Below are 18858 nucleotides of genomic sequence, written 5' to 3'. Positions count from 1 at the left end.
TCAAACCCCTTATTCAGTGGAGAACACAATTCTTGTTTTTGGGTTGATTTCCTATTATTTAATCCATTTATTTAATATTAATTAATTCATTTATTTTCATATTTTTTCCACTAAGTAAAAATAGAAGGAATTAATTAACGCTATGAAGGGAAATATAGGCCCAACAAGTGTTAATAATGCTTTTCTTTTTCCTTTCATGTTTTCCCATCATTCTTACCTGTCAACTTTGATCACGTGTATGGATCGTCAGTTAGGAGAGGAGATAGATGGGGGTGGACGGACCGCCTTTAGAACATGCCAAAAGCCGGTTTGTTGTTTCGAGTAACTGGCATTTACTGAAGTCATCAGCTATGGGGTGGACGTGTCAATGGTGTCACCTTCCTATGGGGGTGGACATTGGCTTTACTAACTGTGGGTTGGTGTTCAGTTGGGTAGAGTGTCAGTGACATGACTAAAGGTTTGGCTGTCATTCCACGATTTGTTGTTTCAGTGATTTATTTACAAACTTACCATTCCTCCTGTTCCCAAACCCATCCCACACACTTACTGCTTTACCCGCTTTCGAGTAACAGGCATTTACTGAAGTCATCGGCTATGGGCTGGGCGTGTCAATGGTGTCAGTGTTTTCGTATATGCGGCTAGGTGGTCTAGTGGTATGACACTCGCTTTCGGGATCGGAAGATCCTGGGTTCGAGCCTCGCTCGGCGCATAGTTCAGTCCTTGGAAAAGGCTCTTTACTCACATTCTCTCACCGTACTCAGGTGTAAAATGAGTACCTTGCCGTGAACAGCGTTGTCTCTGTCGGAAAAATTGCAAAATTGCCTAAAGCCCCCCATAGACGCCGACATCCGCTGGTAGCGGGACGGATGACCTATCGCTGTGACCCGATCCCTGCGTTTATCGCAGATGATTTTTGCCCACATTCGGGGAGATATTTTTTTAGGCGATCGGCGATCGGGGGCGTGGCAGTATAAAAAAGTGGACAATTTTTTTCGGATTTTTGCTGTTTTCACGTCGGATTCGTGATCAGCGTCAAATTTACAATAGGTTTGATACTAAGAACTGTGTGTTTACTCCAAAAATTGGTGAAATTAGAAAAATTTTAATTAATAGTGAGGCTACGATCCCAGTTACTGTCTGTTATTCTATCTTTCGTCTTGCGCACAATAGTGATTACTTCTCACTAAATTATATCAATTAGACTGTTGAAGGAACGAAATTGACATCATTCCACTCTTTGTTATTGTATTAAGGCCGTCATTTTGGTAATTAGTTCTCACTAAATTATATCAATCAGACTTTTAACGTTCAAGGTTACTTGTAGTTTTGTGTGACGGTACGTTATTTCCGACTGGTGGCTGTTGTGAGCATTTTACCTAAACTCATAGCATCAATAACCGTCCAAGATATTCCCATCATATGTAGCAATAGCTATAAGAGAGAGAGAGAGAGAGAAGAGAAAGAGAGAAAAATTTACTTGCGCTATATATACCGCTATATTCAATAAAGGTGCTCAAATCACTTTATAATAGTGCCGCGCTGATGACCGGTCTAGACCGCGGTCCGACGGTCTTTTAGCTGTGAACCGAAGACCGGTCCCATAGGGGAAGATCGGCGGCGGTCCTCACTTCTTATCACCTTTCAACTAGTGCGGGGCGGTCCTTGCAAGGACCACGGTCCTACGGTCTCGCGCCATAGCCTACTACTTCCCAGCGCAGGTTGCCAGATTATTTTTCAACAAAATGCCAGGGGAAGACTCAAAAAATGCCAAAACACTCAAAAAGATGCCAAAGTCTGTTGACTCCCACCCCCACTAAGAAAACTACTCACTTTTGATAGACAATTTACTATCATATCCTGGTGGCTTGCGTGTTTTCTTTTCTTTTTCTTTTATATTTTTTTTTTATTTTATTTTTTTTTTTTTTGAATTATACTAAATTTCCTGTTGGGGTAATTATTTACCTACTGACTACTAAGTGGAGTGCTAAACCACTACACCACGGTTGGATTTTAAGAATGAAAAAGAAATGTGAAGATGTTTGTTTTTACGCGTTTAGAAATAATTAAGAAAAGGTGTCATTTGAAGTATAATATACAAGAAAAGAAAATGCCAAATGAAAATGCCAAATGCCAAATGATTTTTCTAATGCCAAACGGTTTTCAAAAATGCCAGATTTTTGGAATCTGGCATTTAAAATGCCAAACTGGCAACCCTGCCCCAGCGATTCGTTGCTTCGGTTGCCTATCTTCCACCAATCACCACCCATCCCACTTAATTAATCGCACCCACCCCCCTTTGCCATACACTAAACGACACAGACGACCATACAGGCAGACGACCACCAACCTCCACTCCGCAAACCGCCCTTTCGTGTGTGAGATGGGGGGAACAGGAGGCGCACGCTTTGGACGATTCCATTATGATCTATGACAATGATCTATGGTGAAGGCATGACCCCTCTTCTCTAATGGGTTATTGTTTGAAATGTATGTGACTACTAAAGATGTGTGTGTTTGTGTGTGTGTGTGTTGTGTGTGTGTGTGTGTGTGTGTGTCGAACCTAGCAAGTAGCAAATCCGATTTTTTGTTTTCTTTTGTCCATCTCTTGTCACCAGTCCTTTCTATCGCAGTGTTGTCATTTAAAATAATACAATAATATTAAAATTTTGTTGGTGTTTTTACTAATCAAATAATATGAGTTTCATTAGTTTCTTCCTTCCAAAAAACCCAGTTATAACGTCTGAATTTTAAAAAAGTCCAATAGAATATTTGGGGACCCCGATAGCTCAGTTGATAGAGCACTCTCTTTATACGCAAAGGGCCAGAGATCGATCCCGGGTGCAGTCGATTTTTTTCTGAATCCCTGTCTACTCAGCAATGAATGGGTAGCTGAGTTTGTTAGATCTGGCGAAAAGTCACCATCGACCCCTCTTATTACCTCATCCACCCCCTCTTATTATAACTTCACGTCTCTCTCTTACTCTTCAATGCTCGCTGCCCTCTAATGTGTGTGTGTGTGTGGGGGGGGGGGGGGGGGTAGGAGTTGCGTGTGTCTATCAACGCCACGAACAACTCGATCAACGCCTTGGGCGATGCCATTATCTCCGTTAATGGGGATAAATTTCAAATTTTATTAAATTATCGAAGTAACAATGAAGTACGGTGAGCAAATAAAGAAGGCATCACCCTCTTCTCTAATTAGGTTACAATTTGAAATGAGTGTGACTACTCCGTGTGTTTTACTCCTGTAGACCACGGTTTTCATCGTGTAGCGGTCTTTAACGGTTCAAGAATGAACGATCCCATGGTCTCAAAGGTCAAACCGGTTCGAATTTCCAACAGTCTCTCAGGAATGTTCAATGTCGAAAAGGACCGGTCCTAGGACCGGTCCTTGCGGTCTTCATTTCCCAAGGACCGTAGGACCGTGGTCCTTAAGCTTGCCAAGGACCGCCCCGCACTACTTTATAAGGGTCTTTGGCCAACATAAAAACATGTTAGACGAGACATGACTGTTAAGCGATATTGCAATTGTTTCCCGACAGAGACGACGCTGTAAACAGCGAGGTACTCATTTTAACAGTGAACAAGGTGAGAGAATGCGAGTAAAGAGCCTTTTCCAAGGACTCAATTATGCGCCACTCAGAGCGGGACTCGAATCCAGTACCGTCCGATCCAAAGGCGAGTGTCATTTCACAAGATCACATGCATAGCCGCACAAAAAAGTGATGAGAGAATAGATTCATATGTATTGAAGGAGGAGAGAGCGGATGGAGCGAGTAAAGTTCTTGGATATTTATAGAAGGAACCAAATTGACGTCACTCATCTCATTGTTATTGTTTTTAGACACCCATTTTTATGATTAGTTCTCATTAAAATATATCAGACTATAACGTTCAAGATTCCATGTAGATCTTTGGGCTGGAGTGATATTTCTGGCTGGCGGACTTTGTGAGTATTTTAATTTAACACAGAGCATCAATAGAAGGAATGAATTGGACGTTAGGCAACCCGTTGTTATTGCTTTTAGACAGCATTTTATAATTAACTTATCACTAAGTTATATCGCGGGTGGTTGGATGGGAGCATCACCCTTGAATCATATACCTATGATGTTCGCATGGGTGTACGATCCGATAGTGATGTCGTTTCTTCTTCTCTTTACTAGCCTATCCTGCTTCTTTGGTTTGTGATTGTATTTTTGACAGGGGATATTTTTTTTCCTGTAAATCCTCTGCCTGTTTGTTCTTGGTTATTTATAATTTAGCTTATGATATCTTTAGGTTATGCTTTTGATTGACATTTGTACTATTTTTGTTAGATTGCTTGTTTTTTGTTTCAGCGGTCTCTCATATAACCTCAATTGTGTTGGAAGAGACCTAAAGCAACAAACAAAAAAAAAAAAAAAAAAAAAAACTAAGTTATATCAATCAGACAATGAACGTTCGCGTTTGCAGTTTTGTGTGTTAATATGTTATACCCCGATGGAGATGTCGTGAGTATTTTTCCAATACGCATAACATCCATACATTTGCAATCCGATTTGAGTTTAAAAGCAACGTAGACCACGGAAATTTTTCAATTTTGTGGACAATAAAGATTTGTTATTTATCGTCATTTTTTATATTATTATTATTATTATTATTATTATTATTATTATTATTATTATTATATTATTATTATTATTATTATTATTATTATTATTTTTATTATTATTATTATTATTATTATTATTATTATTATTATTTTATTATTATTATTATTATTATTATTATTATTATATTATTATTATTTTTATAAAACAAATCGACAGTGTTCCCGTGGCAGGTGAAACGGGTACTCCTCGGGACTACTCGCATTCGCACCCCCCCCCCCCCCCCAACCACCACCGCCACCACACACACGCCACAGCTCTTTTTTTTTTTTGGGGGGGTGGGGCGTTGTTTGTAGAGTATAATTCAGGGTTACAATGCCCACCCCTGTCATCACGTAGTCGAGGCTTTTTGGCATCTGCCAATCCCAAATGTCTGTGTCAAGGTCGACCGTCATGTCGCGTCAACGGGTGAGGAGGAAAAAAAAAAAAAGAACTGGCATATTATTATATCATTACATTGAAAATTATGAAAACTATTTTTTATTTTGTATGAAATCCTTTATAAATTTTACGATGATCAAGAACGAAACTTTTGCCATCTACCTCTTCCTGGCGCAACATTTATAAAAATATTTAAAAAAAATAATAACACAGCATTTATTTGGCGCAATATCCACGTGCTCAAAGCGCTTTACAAGGGGTCCCAAGGCAACAGCAATATTAAACTTGAAAGACGAGACATGACGCCTGTCAGGCGATGTGACATTTTTTCCTAACAAATTCAACGAACGGCCATGTACTCATTTTACACCTGAGTACGGTGAGAAAATGTGAGTAAAGAGCATTTTCCAAGGACTCAACTCTGCGCAACGCAGAGCGGGTCTCGAAACCTGAACCTTCCGATCTGGAAGCGAGAGTCATACCACAAAACAGGGAGGAGCACTGTTCTGTCGGCCACATAACCTTAATATTAATTAAATTTTATTTCTAATTTCATCAATTTTTGGAGTAAAAACATAGTTCTTGGTATCAAACCTATTGTAAATTCGACGCTGATCACGAATCTGACGTCAAAACAACGAAAATCCGAAAAAAATTGTCCAATTTTTTATACTGCCACGCCCCCGATCGCCGATCGCCTCGAAAAATATTAAGCAAAGCGGGCTTTGCGAGCGATGGACCGTGCCTAGGTTTATCGGCCAGGTATTTGGCCACACACATTGCGTTTTCACCCCGGTTTGCCTGATCGGGGTCTGGACCAGGATCATATCCGGGCGTGTATGGAGCCTTTAACAGGCGTCATGTCTCGTTCTACATGTTACGTGTTGTTATTGGTCAGGGACCCCTTGTAAAGCGCTTTGAGCACGTTTAGTGGATATTGCGCTATATAAAAGCTCAATTTATAGGGGGTGGACATTGGCTTTACTAACTGTGGGGTTGGTGGACATTTGGGTGGATAGCGTTCTTGGCTAGAGTGTCAGTGACATGACTAAAGGGCCATCCCACTATAATTTGTTGTTTCAGTGATTTACTTACAAACTTACCATTCCTCCTGTCTCCCAACCCATCCCACACACTTACTGCTTTACCCAGCATTCGAGTAACAGGCATTTACTGAAGTCATCAATGGCGTGGACGTGTCAATGGTGTCGGTGTTTTCGTATATTCTATGGGGGTGGACATTGGCTTTACTAACTGTGGGGTTGGTGGACAGTTGAGTGGATAGCGTTCTTGGCTAGAGTGTCCGTGACATGACCAAAGGTTTAGCTGCTATTCCACGATTTGTTGTTTCAGTGATTTTTTTACAATCTTACCATTCCTCGTGTCCCCCCAACCCATCACTTACTGCATCAGATCCCCCATCCCCGTTTGTTTGGGGTTTTTTTTCTTCTCTCTCCACGGCCTTTGAAATCGTCTATAAATCACACACTGATATTAAAGAAGCCTTCAAGGAACAACTGGATTGTAAATTAATAGTAAACACCATAGTGTATTCCTGTCTCTGTAGCGTGAAAGAGGAGTAACAAATAATTATTGCTTGATGCTCCCCTGTGAACCACCTATTCATTATAATTTCCGAGCGGATCGAAGGAGAGAGAGAGAGAGAGAGAGAGAGAGAGAGAGAGAGAGAGAGAGAGAGAGAGAGAGAGAGATTTGACTTGAGGGTGTATTCGCGTGCTACCCTTTGGGTAGGACGCTAGTCTATCAAGCACCCAATCACTGCTGGGTGGACAGGGGGGGGGGGGGGGGGGGGGGGGGGTGGAAAACAATAATCTCGACTTCACCCGGGATGATCACGGGACTCCTAACGTAATGTAAGCGGTGTGCTTTAAAAAAACAAAAAAAAAAAAAAAAAACAAAGAAAAAAAGTAGGAGCAATGCCAGCGATTAGTTCTATCTTCTAGTTTTCCTTTAACAACTGTACCGTTTTTTTTTTTCCTAGCATATTTTTTTTGTTTTTTATTTTTTTACTTTCACGAATACTTTCTCATCTCCGGAAGGAAACCTTTTGATTTTATGAAAACCTTTGACAGCTTGTACGAAGATGGCCTGAATATGAAGGGTCAAGTGGTGCATCCTCTCTGTCTCTCCGTTACCCTCCGCACTCTGACAAAATGCTTCTTTCGTTTCGGCCAATTATTTTTTACTTAAAAAGAAAATATAAGTGAATTGGTACTTTAAAAAAAACAACAACAACAAAAAAAAAGATTATATCATTCGTCTGCAGTGTTTCATTCATCCTGTTTTGTTGATAAAGGGGATACCCGAAACGTCCACATTGTCTGTTTTCGTTGATTAAATTGAAGCTTACATTCAATTTCACATTGTTATTTATTTCTTCGAGCTTCGAGCAGCAACATCTACGTTAGGCGATAATATTAACAAATTTTTCGGACAGAGACAACGCTGTTAACGGCCAGGTACTCGTTTTACACCTGATTACGGTGAGAGAAAGTGAGTAAAGAGTCTTTTCCAGGACTGACTCAACTATGCGCCGAGAGAGGCTCGAACCCAGGACTTTCCGATCCGAAAGCGAGTGTCATACCACTAGACCACATAGCCTCAAATCGTGCTTCATTTTGTCCGACGGTGTGCATAATGTTATAATGAGTCACCACTGACCTTTTCAATTTGACAAATCCTGTGTGACTGTCAGGATGAGTGGACAGGATATAAATAGGTTAGAATGATATATTCTATTATTATATTATTATAGTAATGATAACTGTTCTGTTGTGGGATTGATTGTTATGTGGCATGGTGGTTGGTGGCTTGAATAGGGTGTGTGAGTGGTCATTTTTGCCATAGGTATTGTTATAATCTATATTAATTTATGGGAAAATGTAGTGTCAAGGGGACGTGACCCGATAGATTGGAATCTAACTACACCCACGCCTAAGCCACGGCTCTTGATTCTCAATCTTTATTTCCTTCTTTCTTTCTTTCCCTTCCTCTATCTCTCTTTCTCTCTCTCTTTGTATTCCCCTCTCTCTCTCTCTCTCTCTCTCTCTCTCTCTCTCTCCTCTCTCTCTCCTCTCTTCTCTCGCTCTCTCTCTCTCTCTCTCTCTCTCTCTCTCTCTCTCTCTCTCTCTCTCTCTCTCTCTGTGTGTGTGTGTGTGTGTGTGTGTGTGTGTGTGTCTCCTACCTAGCTTTCTCCGTGTATCATGATGGTTAGGGATTTGTATGAAGTGATTGATCATATAATATACCATATTATGTTATGGGAACTACAAAGGATACATTATGGTCCGTTAGATTGGAATCTACCTACAACCATGTCTTTACTCCCCTCCCCCAACCCCCCCCCCCTCCCTCTCTCTCTCTCTCTCTCTCTCTCTCTCTCTCTCTCTCTCTCTCTGTCTCTCTCTGTTTTCTCCCTCCTCTGTGTGTGTGTGTGTGTCTCGCTTTCTATCTCTCCTTGTCTGTATTTGTGTGTGTGTGTGTGTGTGTGAGAGAGAGAGAGAGAGAGACAGAGAGAGTGGATTTGTCTCCCCCTCTCTATTTCCCTTTCTCACTTCTCTCTTTCCTTTCTCTCTCCTTTAAGTAATGTATTTATGTTGTTATTGTCTTGTTTTTGTTTGTTTTATTTGTAATTGGCTGAAGAAGGGTTTTAAGCCCGAAACGTTCCATGTTTGGTATTTTGAACTTATTTTCTTTTTCTTTTTTTTTTTTTTTTTTTTGGGAAGCTGTTGTATTCATTTTTGTTTATTACATTTTACAGTCAACAGCTTCCAGCAGCTTATGTAGTGTCACTTTAACTCATATCACCTGCGATTTTCCGCATCTCTATCTCTAAGACGTTAGAATTTTTTTTTTTAACGAGCCATAAAAGAGATTTCGGGAAGCAAACAGTAAGCAAGGGCGGCAGTTCAGACTGTTTGCTGACAATACCAAGATAATGAAGCAAAAAAACCTGGGAATGAAAAGGATGTCATTGTGACACGGTAGAAGGAAGGTAAACAGGAAGGGATGAGATAAGAACATCCTGGTTCCGTTTCTTCAGTCAGGGAGGGAGAACGAGGAGGAGGAAGAGAAGGAGGAGGAGGAGCCGAGGAAGAGGTTAGTTGTAAGTGAAGGAGGAGGAGGAGGATTAGTAGTATAGTAGTAAGTGAAGGATAAGGAGGGGGGGGGGGGAGGAGGATCAAGTGGTGGTGGTGTGGTGGTAGTAGTAGTAGTAGTAGTAGTAGTAGTAGTAGTAGTAGTAGTAGTAGTAGTAGTAGTAGTAGTAGTAGGAGTTGGAGTAGTAGTGATAGTAGTCCTTCAGAGTCGTTCGGCCCATGGAGCCGGAGTTTATCCCGGCTTCTATAGCGTGAAACGGACAATAGCAATTGCTTGCTACCCCTTGGTTAGGACGCTAGTCTATCGCAAAGAACTTTCCGCCAGATTTAACAGACCCAGCTACCCAATCACTGCTGGGTGGACAGAGGGATCAGAAGAAAAAAAACATCTCGACTGCACCCGGGATCGATCTCGGTCCCTTTGCGTGTGAAACGAAGGCTCTACCAACTGAGCTATCGGGACGCCAGGGGGAGCTGATAGACGAGGAGAATGAAGAGAATGAGGTGTTGTTAAAAAAACAAAAAACAGGAGGAAGAAGATGGAGAAGAAAAGGAGGATGCTGATGAGGGAGCGTTCCAATTAGCATCCGTTATGATGAATAATTTTTAATTTTCATTATTTCCTCTGACGAATTCCATCATCACGTGTCTTTGTTATTCACAACAAAATTCTGTCGTGGTAATCATTATGTTGAATTATGTTAGCCGTCTTCCCCTGAATTAATTAACATTTTTGTTACTTTTCGAGATTCAACCAGTTAATTTACGTACTCTGGAAAAAAAAACAACTCTTATTTTAAAATGTGGCCAGAAAACTCGTCCTTCAAATATCGACCGATTTAAATGAGCAAAAAGTCTCAAGCTTAGGTAGGAATTTGGGGAAGAGTTTTTGAGGGTCATTAAATTGATTGCTGTTTGAGGATGAGTTTTCTGGCCAAAATATTTTTCACGCGTGCCTTTCAAGAGTAGGCAGTTAAATGGTTAGAAGAAAAACAGCCCAACAAACTTAAGCATTTACATAGCGCAATATTCACTTAACGTGCTCAAAACGCTTTACAATGGGTCCCTAGCCAACAGCAACAATTAACATGTACGAGGATAAGACATGACGCTTTTTAGATGATATTGCTACTTTTTTTCCCGACAGAGTCAACGCTGCTAACGGTCAGGTACTCATTTTACAATCGAGTACGGTGAGAGAATGTGAGTTAAGAGCCTTTTTCCAAGCACACAACTTTGCGCCGTTCAGACCGGGGCTCGAACATTGGACCTTCGTGTCCGAAGTGTCATACCGCAAGACCAAAAATAGTCGTATTATCTCTCAGTAAACTAAATTGAGGGTGTCCCACTCTTCTATATTATATTCATTCTTGTACTTGTTTATTTAAGAAATCTCTACATTGTTATTCTATTATCATGTTTGTTGCTGTTGTTGTTTGTCGATGGCGGTGGTGTTTTGTATCGTTTCTGCTGTTCTTGTCGTTATTGATGGTGGTTTTTGTTTTGCTTTTTTGTGTGTGTCTGTGTTGTTTATGTTTGTTTTTGTTTTGTTTTTTAAATTCTTGTTCTTGTTCTTTTTTTAATTTTATATTAGCCGGTTATTGTTCCCACTTCCGTTGTTATTAATGCTTAAATCTATTTACCGTTGGTGTTAATGTTGGTATAGGTGTTGCTGCTACTACTGCTGTTATTGTTGTTGTCGTTGTCACCCACTCACCTCCTGATATCCAACCGACCGACACCAATCCAATGACACCACAGCTTCCCCATATTATAATTTAATCCAATCTACTAACTCGATGATAGTTTAAATTATTATCCACTAGCTACCACTGCTTGTCTTGTACCGTCATAGATAGATTATTGTAAGTGTAAGGTCACTCGAGGGGGTTTCTCTTTCAGGGTTTTTTTTTTTTAATACAATAAGTTGTAAAAATGGCAAACGTTTTTAGTTGGTGGTGGTTCGTCGGATTTTCCCCCAAGTGTGGCTTTTGTGTGTGGGTTTGTTTTGATATGTAATGTATTCAGAACGCCTCCATCGTTCCCTCCCCCACCCCCACCCTCCCTGCACACATTCCTCGTGGCCTTACACTCTTGACAAAACATTTTCTTACCATTTTGGCTAGAAATCTTTTACTTCATTTTGATGCCATGCGTTAAGGTAAATTACGCATTCCATATTAGCCAGCCGGATAAAAGTACCAACACATAAACTTTTTATAGTCTTAAACATTTTCTGATTGGTAGAATTTAGTGAGAACAAATCATGAAAATGTCTGTCCAAAAACAATAAGAAAGAGCTGAGTGACGTCAATTTCGTTCTATCTATAATACCAATCGATTAAAACAACTTTCAACTCGTTAAAAACGTTCAAACCTGAGACTTCTCTGACAGTTTAAAGTTTGCCTCGCTTTGGGTTTTTCGAAAGATGAGAATTGATCGAGTGAATGTGTTTTCTGACCAAAACGGAAAACATGTGTTTTATCGTAGTACGCAGTACGGCTGTATTGTGGATTGTGTTGATGGTAGGGTGTACTTGTTTACTGGCTACCATCCGATTACATTCACACCGATACCGAGTTGCTGCCTTTCATTCATTCATTCATACAGTTGTGGTTCAAACAGTTCATTCGTGAAATTATCACAGTGACAAACTAGGGAACATGCACTGGTATGGTAGAAGAAGAAGAAAAAAAAAAAAAAACACAACCTGAAAAGATGTAGCTATATGAACCAGTGCCGGACAAATCAAAAAAGAGAAATACAAGAGAAAAAAAAATCAGAATGTCGATCGGTAACCAGGAGGCCTGAGGTTCGATCCTCAGTCGAGGCTCACTGATTTATTTTAGGATTATTTTTTTTTACTTGTATTTTTCTTTCTGCTTTGTCTCGCGCTAATTCATAGATAGATACACACCTTTGCAAGTCTTTAAGTTGTGAAATTATTCAGACTGACAATTTAACAGGACGCAAAAATAAAAATTGTGTTTTAATAAATTTTTTTTTCTTCTTTAACGTTCGATTTGTGATTGGCTTCTGTTTTCAGTCCCGTTTTAAATATGGATTGGTGATTCGAGATTGTTCGGATTTAAAAAAAATAGTTCTAGTGTGTTTTGATAATCTTTTGTTCGTTTTTGTTTTGTGGTTGTTTAGTTATTGCTATTGTGGGCTTTCTTTATCTAGTTTGTGTTTTTGGATAGTTTTGTGCTGTTCACTAAAATACTCATCAGCTCTGGCTAGTATATTAAACGATAACTCAAAACTACTAGTACGAATAGGACGCCTTACAGACGATTTGTACTGTATAAGATGACGTTTTAGGAAAATTAAGCATTACGAATGGTATTGAGCATCGTAAATTCGTGGAAATACGATTTACAAATTTATCCTCGTGGCGTTTGAATTTACTTATCTATTTTTTAAAAAAAAATTGTCCAATTTATGTCGGCAAAACATTAAGGCAACTGTAGCCAAACACACATACGTACGTAACAGGAATTGCTCTCTCCTCTCTGGCTGACAAAACAACGATAATATAACAAGAACACCAAAAGTTGTAGTCAATCTCTCTCTCTCTCTCTCTCTCTCTCTCTCTCTCTCTCTCTCTCTCTCTCTCTCTCTCTCTCTCTCTCTCTATCTATCTATCTATCTATCTATCTATCTATCTATCAATCTTTTAACTATTGCCGGGGTTGGGGAAAGCGCGCGGGGGGGGGGGGGGGGGGGGGGGGGGTGCTCTGTCTTGATATTCTAGAACAACAAACAATCTACTATGGACTTGTTTTTGTTTGGGTCGGTGTATTGCCAGACTGTTTTTACACCAAGTCTTAAAAAAAAACCCATGACCAGAATGTGGTGATATCTGGCTGGCAAAATGGCAGTTACAACAGCAGTGGTATGATATTGTTATCAATAGGCTTCGTGACGTCAGTTCCCTCGTAATTACGCATGGTAACTTAGTAACTGGTTCTAAAATATCGGAACAATGGCGGACGCCCTTTGAAATGCTTCTCCGACAAGCATAAAAGTGCATCCAAAGGAGAAAAGCATTATAAATCTGATCATGTTTTGACTTTTATACATTCTGATCACATGACATGTGAAAAAGTTCTGGCCAGCATGAAGAATAAATAGTACCGATTTTCTCTGTTTAAAACCAAGCTGCTCGTTGCCGGGCGGACGTAATATCAGACTATTGAATCCAATTGCAGTTAACGTGTTTTCTCTTTATTGGAGGGAGGGAGGAAGGGAGGAGGGAGGTTGTATGATCATATTTAATTTTCCTATTTGTTGATATTCTCGCATGACAATAAGACAATGTACCGTGGACTTGTTTTGTTTCGGGTCCGTGTCTTGTCCGACCATGTCTTCACTAAGTCTCTAAACCCCTGGCCAATAATTAGCCCCGGTGTCCCGGCCCTTTTGTGACGCTTCATTAACGACTGGACACTGGACTACTTCTGGTCAATTCTCGTGATCCCTCATGCGTGGGTATGGGGCTCCAGGAGGGGGCGTTGGGTGGGGGGGGGGGGGGGGGGGGAGAGACGTTCTCGTCGGAAGTACAGTTGTCTTCTTATGATATGTGGCACACCGTCTCATTTCGGTGTTATGTCGGGATTAACTCTCTTCTGACCTTACTGTCCCTTTTCATGCAGGAAAACAGGATTTTTTTAAAACACTCAGACTGACCAGACACAAGTAGCTACTCATACCTAATTTTTGTGCAGCATAACAAGCTTTACAAAACAAAGATTTTTCAAAAAATTATACTGCGATGTATAAACCTTTTCTGATTAATAAAAATGTTCATTGTATCGTAACAAAAGTAACGATTTTCTTCCTGTTGGGGTTAACAGAATCCCGAAAATTACACCTAGAGTGAAAACTGTTGGGTTTACAAAATTTGAGGCTTTAGTAGTTTGAGAAAGTATATTCAATGTTCTCAGTGTTGTACAGAAAATACAATAAAATTTCCCGAATTAGGCCCTGAAGGTCAGTTTTCAGTATCTTAGCTTCATTCCGATATAATACCGTTTAGTGACTATGGGTGACATTTTGTCAACGGGGGGGGGGGGGGGGGGGGGGGGGGGGGGGGGGGGGAATATACTTTAACTACAGTACTATCTTTTATTTTGGATATATGGGTAGGTAGTGTTAGTGTTAGTGTTCAAAGAGGATTTTGTGAGGCGGATAGGGGGAAAGATAGGTCTTGTAGTAGTGGGAGTTACCAGCAATGCAAGTTGTTTTGCCGTAATTTGAAAAACAAAAAAATATTTTAAAAACTCAACCCCCCCCCCCCCCCCCAAAAAAAAAAAAAAAAAAAACATATTTGAAATTTTGGCCATAGGATTCGTCCTTTAAATATCGATTATCATCTTGTCAAAAACTCTGAAACCTGAGACTTGTATGAGAATTGTTGTCAAGATGATGGTCACTTGAGTCGATCGATGTTTGATACTCGATTTTCTGGCCAAAGTAGTATCACTTGTTTTTTCAGAGCACGATGGTATGTTGGTGGTAGTTTGAACAATAGAGTTGGATGGGTGGACGGTGGTTACGTACAGTACAGTAGGAGTCACATTGCAGTATGTCATAATAATAATGAATGTATGTGAACATGGAGACAACAGCTTGTGTGAAAGGACATATCGATGACCGATGTGGGTCGTAAAGCCAACCAAACTCTATAATGTGTTAGTGGAGTGTTGTGTAAGCTAGAGAGGTGGTTAATTCATTCACACGACATTCTCTCTATAGGGACTACTAATTAGTGGTTAAATTTGTAAGTGCTTTTTCCTGGTCGATACAACTATTTAAATTTTTTTTTAAATTATTTTTTTTAATTTACTTATTTATGTATTTATTTATTTGTTTATTTATATATTTACTTATTTACTTATTTATTTATTTATTTATTGTTAATTTTATTTTGACAACGGCCTTGTAAACATTTTACAAAAATCATACTCAGTATATTGAGAAACTCCAACAACGTGTTCTTGTTATCACTGAATACAATAATATGTATAAATTGCATTTTGGTAAACATTTAATACGTTTAAACCTCTCCTTACCACCTATAGGAAAATCATCACATTCGTTACGATGTAGCCAACCATTTTCTCATTCTGATTTCTTTCGTACATCATAATATTTAACAAAAATATTTGCTATAGTTAAAGTATATTAACACTGTGACGAAGAGCTCGTTTATCAGAAAAAAAATATGTTTAGGAAGAACTAACAGCTTTTTGTGTCTGAGTGAAATAAATCTATTTTAGTATAGATAGTTCGAAGATGACGTCAATCAGGTCTTTGTTATTGTTTTTTGCCATTCGCGTTTATGAGTAATGCTCACTGAACTGTTTTAACCCGACTATAAACGTTCATGGATACACACAGTTTTGTGTTTTGGTCTGTTATACTTCCGGATGGCAATGTTATGCACTTCTTAGCCAAGCGCATACTTTCTATGTTGAGTGTGAGGTTTTGGGGACAACCCGATATATGGCTGATAAGCAGAGAGTTAAAACACTTTTAATAAGGATATAAATACTATATTCACCGTACCGACGGATGTACGGACATAATGGCTCAACATGATTGCCATACCTTTTTTAAAAAATATATATATATTCTAAGTTTTTTTCTTTAATTATGGATAATTTATTTTTATCGTGTTGTTCTCTAATTATAGTTGTTGTGGTTGTGAACAGCGTAATTATACACATGTGCTCGGAATTATTGGACATCAAATTGTATATATCTAATGTGTAGCTGTAATTGGTCATGCTTGATTTTAGACGTATTACTTGATTGTATAAAGTTAAAGATCTCGACAGATTAAGTAAATATAAGGCTACCATTCTTTGTATGAATTTCAGATTCAAATTACTGTTAGATCAATTAATTACTAAGGCACTGGGCTCACATACCTGGATTTTTGGCGTTTTTGTTATGTTTTTAAAAATTATTATTAATTGTTTGTTTTTGTTATTGTGTTGTTTTTTTGTTTTTTGTTTTTTTTGTTTATTATTTTGTTTGTTTTTGTTTGTTTGTTTTTTTGTTATGTTTTAAAAGATCTGATTTTGTTGTTTATTTGCTTTTTGTCCGCCCCCCCCCCCCCCCAACTCCGAAAACTGAACGCAATGATTATGGGCTAGATTTAGTATTGTTGTGATGGACACCATTTTGCGTTGGTGTTAAAAAGTTATTTCAGTAACAACAATGAGCTCATAACAATTCGGGTTATCGTACACGTAAAAAGCAATACACGCTAGGACGTCTGTGTCGCGTTTTCGTGTCGTTCATTTTAACAACACACGAGATAACCATCGCTTTTATCACTAACTATCAAAGGCTTTGTGTTGTTTAAAATTATCATCTTCACCCCACAAAAGGCCTCGACCTAGTATGCAAGAATAATATTATATTATAATCTTTTGTTGTTGTGACTAGTTAATTTTTTCTCTCTCTTAGTTGCTATTTATATACGGCCCATTGGAGATGATGCTGTCAGCAATGCTAAATTAAATCGTTGACTGATAAAAAGAACAGGCTTTGTTTCCCCCCAAGTTGTCCCCCTTCGTAAATTCATATAGGATTTATTGTAATATGCATAGTGAAATGTTTCTAGTCTCTCTCTCTCTCTCTCTCTCTCTCTCTCTCTCTCTCTCTCTCTCTCTCTCTCTCTCTCTCTCTCTCACACACACACACACACACACACTTTATATCTATCTTATCTATCTATCTATCTATCTATCTATCTATCTATCTATCTATCTATCTATCTGTAGCGTTTAACGGATAGTAGAATTTGCTTGATAGTCGTTGGGTAGGGCCCTTGTCCATCTCAAAATATGTACTTTCTGCCTCATCTATCAGACCTAGTTACTATGTCACTGCTGATTGTACATAGAGGAAATGATGAGGGGAGGGGTAAGGGTCAGAAAAAGTATCAACTGCACACAGGATCGATACCTGTCCTTTGCATGTGAGGGTGGTACTGAGTTATCTGAAATTCCCAATTGTTTACTCTGTGATTGTAACAAAATAGATTAAGACGGGCATTGCGTTTTTGTAAGCCATCGGTCACGTCAAGAAAAAAGTTTAATCAGCTGTGTTCCATTCATTTGGTTCTGTCTATTTTTATTTTTTATTTTTTCTTGTGCGGCTATGTGGTTTAGTGGTATGACACTCGCTTTCGGATCGGAAGGTCCTGGGTTCGAGCCTCGCTCGGCGCATAGTCGAGTTCTTGGAAAAGACTCTTTACTCACATTCTCTCACCGTACTCAGGATGTAAAATGAGTACCAGACCGTTAACAGCGCTGTGCGAAAAAAAAAAGGAATATCGCCTAACAGGCGTCATGTTACGTCCTACACGTTAAGTGTTTCTGCTGGCCAGGAACCCCTTGTAAAGCGCTTTGATCACGTTTAGTGGATATTGCGCTCAAAGGCTCTATGATAGAATGTCTCATACCGAGATGACATGACCCAAACTACCGGGTATTCATTTATCCTCCTCCAACAGAGTACATACATCTATATGTCATCTGCTTCTAGTATACCTCTAGGCGCTCGTTTCTATTTTTGTTTACCCTCATTACCATAAAGAATAGCTCTTGATACAGCTAACTGTGTACCGAATAAACCTTTTATTCTTTTCTTTTTTTCTCTTTGTGGTCCTGTGGTATAACGCTCGTCCTCGGACCGGCAAGTCATTGGTTCGAGCTCCGCTCGGCGGTGCAAAGCTGAGTCCATTGGGGGGAAAAAGCTCTATTTTGTCAAAGGTGTAAAAAAAAATAAAATTAAATACATTGTTGCTAACACCGTATGGCTTTTTTTTCTTTTTTTTTTTTTAAATTTTAGTGTATGAATGTATGTTTCGTGTGTGTTTCCTTTTGCCATTTTGAGAAGAAAAAGTTTACTTAGTATTGATCAATTGAGATGTTCTTCAAATTGTTCAAATATATATTTTTTTAAATCTTTAACTGGAGGGTGTTTTCTGTCTACATATTCATGTTACTTTGTTGATATCTCAGATGTCATTGGGATTTTTCATCTCTTGTTCGTGTTAATGATATTATTATTGTTATTATTATTATCATTATTATTATTATTATTATTATTATTATTATTATTATTATTATTATTATTATTATTGTTGTTGTTGTTGTTGTTGTTGTTGTTGTTGTTGTTGTTGTTGTTGTTGTTATTATTATTGTTATTATAATTATTGTTGTTGTTGTTCTTGTTCTTGTTGTTGTTGTTGTTATTATTATTACTTCATGACCTCTCTCTATACGTTTACTTATCTCTTTCAATAAAGTAGTTTATCGCAATGATAATATCGTCATTAGTCATAGATGATCGTGTGTACCCAGCAGTGTGAAGTGACGAGATAAAGCTTAAAGTTCCAAAAATACAATTCAGATCCTGTTCTATAATCAATCTACTAACCATGAATCGTTGAGTTAGTCACTCTCTCTCTCTCTCTCTCTCTCTCTCTCTCTCTCTCTCTCTCTCTCTCTCTCTCTCTCTCTTTCTCTCATTTTTTTCTCTTTATCTATCTATCTATCTATCTATCTATCTATCTATCTCTTTCTCTCTCTCTCTCTCTCTCTCTCTTTCTCTCTCTCTTCATCTCTCTCTCTCTCTCTTTCTCTCTCTCTCTCCCTCCCTCCTTCTTTCTTTTTCTCTCCCCCTC

At 38.9% G+C, this 18858-nt stretch overlaps 1 protein-coding gene across 11 annotated transcripts in view; it reads left to right on the top strand.

The window, feature by feature from the left end:
• The window catches only part of LOC144970444 (arf-GAP with Rho-GAP domain, ANK repeat and PH domain-containing protein 1-like), a 152015-nt gene that overhangs the window by 69268 nt on the left and 63889 nt on the right, over nt 1-18858 (top strand). Inside the window, exon 1 of one of the 11 annotated variants that reach the window (XM_078910100.1) lies at nt 11744-11823. The exons of the other annotated variants lie outside the window; for them this stretch is intronic. The gene's annotated coding sequence lies outside the window, so the exon portion shown is untranslated. Of the gene's footprint in view, nt 1-11743; nt 11824-18858 lie in introns of those variants that run through there. 11 annotated transcript variants of the gene reach the window in all.

This window comes from Berghia stephanieae, chromosome 4, assembly GCF_034508935.2.
Source record: "Berghia stephanieae isolate SIO BIC M18660-M18661 chromosome 4, UCSD_Bste_1.3, whole genome shotgun sequence".
Lineage (NCBI taxonomy): Eukaryota > Metazoa > Mollusca > Gastropoda > Nudibranchia > Aeolidiidae > Berghia > Berghia stephanieae.
Note: the sequence above shows the minus strand (reverse complement) of the source record. Positions and strands in the feature narration are given on the sequence as shown.